The following is a 2,500-nucleotide window of genomic DNA, read 5'->3' on the forward strand; positions in this document are numbered from 1 at the left end:
CATTGAGTAAATGTTAAAACAATGCTTTTTGTGTCTCGTCGAAGGTGGCCCACGTCGATTTACACCGGCGCCGCTCTCCTTCCTCCCGTCCTGCCCGACAGCCTCCGGTCCCTGTGAGCGTCCTGTGACTCACCGTCCCGAGGTAGGGGGGGAACGTGGCTCTGTACCGCGGCTCTCTCCACCGTGAACATGTGGGCGAGCTCTCTCCAAGTTTGTGTTCCGTATGGGTTTCCTGTGCGTCCGATGCACCTCGGTACAACGATGACGAAGACACTGCCGAGACCGGGAACGTCGCTAAGAAAGGAAAACGCACCGAAAATATGTACCAATCCCATCGAGGTAAACCCGAACCCCCAAGCCTGTGGTAACTTCATCCGCACATTTGTATCCAGATCCTCTAGGACAGACTCAAGTGCTGCCATGTGTCGATGTGTCATTCTACTCAATTTCCCTTTGTTTTCATATCCCTTCTCTGTCTTTCAGATCCATTTGAGGAGGCGACTCGTCACTCCCAGCTGTCCCCCTCCCAGCCTACTCCTCGGGTTTCTGTGGACTGTGTTACCGTCGGTTGGTCTGATGCCCAGAGGTGAGTGTTCCCCATGCTGAGACAGAGAGAGAGAGAGAGAGAGAGAGAGAGAGAGAGAGAGAGAGAGAGAGAGAGAGAGAGAGAGAGAGAGAGAGAGAGAGCTGTTTGGGTTCATCGATGGACCACCCCGAAAGCACAGTGCATTACTTACGCCAACCATATCTGTAGAACCATTTGAGCAATAAATGCTCTTAATCCCGATGACGTAAGTGTTCCTGACTGCATTCCTATATTGCTGAACATTGGATGTCATTTATTACCCCGGGACGCCAGAGGGTTAAATGCTGTGGTCAATGGGACACCATCAGTGCCGCATCCCCCTGTTCACCGGGGAGTTCGTTGCTCTTGTCAATGTTATTTATACTCTGCACGCGGGCGACCATCGTAGCCGTCGCACCAAGACACCGGTGCTGTGGGATTTCACAGATCCAGACATCTCCACATCTGAGGACACACTCCAACCCTCTGTAAACCTGTTCATGTTCATTCTTTTGTCTTTTCCTTTTGTTATTTGTGACCGAGACAGGATTTACGGACGTCATAGAACTTCCATACACATTGCAACCTCTTCAGCGCATGGGAAAACACACAGGACAGGCAACCATTATTCACTGCACGTCAAATATCAACATTCAAGAATTCCACATTCGCATGAAACGCGCATACAGAACCATTCATACATTTGAATACAGGAGTAATATCTGCCAGCTAGCGCAAGTTATCCCATGTTTCTTTTGACAAACTCACAATACAGAATGCAAATCAGTTCTCTTAATGCATTTTACACCATCGCACCCCATAGAGGCAGCATTGACCTTGGTTTTAATCAATCGGTGCAACTCTTTCTTCCACACGTGGATGATTAAGCTGAAGAGGATGATTTTGAAGGCCTGTCAAAGAGCTTGAAGGGTACAATAACATAATGCAAAGAGGATTCAGACTGGATCCTTTGAGAACATCTTTTCAATGTGTTTTGTTTTGAGTCTCCGACCCTGGTGAGGGAGGTGGAGGCGTTCACCCTGTTGAATGAAGAAAGAACGGCACAAAAACACAATTTGAAGGAAATTGACTGTTGACTTCTCATGACACATACATGCACGCGGATGGCTGTTTATCAACTTAATGCATTGTATTTTAATATAGGTAACATGGTTTTAACATTTGGACTAATTGGACGAATACGGGTCAATTTATGGATTCTTTAAGCAGTTAGGAAGGAAAAGCAGACTGGTGATATAGAAATGGAGGACGTTAGTTAGGGAGTAAATGATTTCCAAGAGAGCGGTGGGAAAGAGAGCTAGAAGGTTTTTTTCCCCCTCCATCCACGTTGCATGCGTTGTTAAAACCTAACATGCTTGGAAGCCAGATGTGTGTCATTCTCATCAAACTTTCCAAATGCTGGAGCCCTCCTCCCCCCAGCCTCTGTTCCATTCAGCATCCTCTGTGTACCCCATCAGAAACAAGCACGGTACTGCAGAAGTCAGAGAGACTTCCAGTGTATTGTTCCCAAAAGTGTTCATTGGGGCCAATCTTTGAGATAAGTTTTGAACTGAATGCAATTTTGCGCCCGTTGAACAGCAATATGTGTGCAAATCGAGCGAACGTAGACTCATATTTCAACAGGGCTCGTATTCTATTAGTTTTCCTTTCATGTTATCATTGTAATTTTCTTCATGTTTTCTTTCTTGTACTTCTTCACCATCGTCTTCCTCATTTCCCAATCCCCCTTCCTCCTCCTCCTCCCCCTCCTCCTAATCTGAATTAAAGTTGCTGAGGAGGCCCGTTCAGGATGTTTTGTAGCGAGAGCATCGCCTTAGGATGAAAAACACATCCCAGCCCCAGCAAGGCGAGGCGGTGTCTGTTATCTTATCTGATATGTGAATATGGGATGGTGAATGATATTTGCATGCTGCA

The sequence above is a fragment of the Gadus chalcogrammus genome, chromosome 13 (genome assembly GCF_026213295.1).
Source record: "Gadus chalcogrammus isolate NIFS_2021 chromosome 13, NIFS_Gcha_1.0, whole genome shotgun sequence".
NCBI classification, from domain to species: Eukaryota; Metazoa; Chordata; class Actinopteri; order Gadiformes; family Gadidae; genus Gadus; species Gadus chalcogrammus.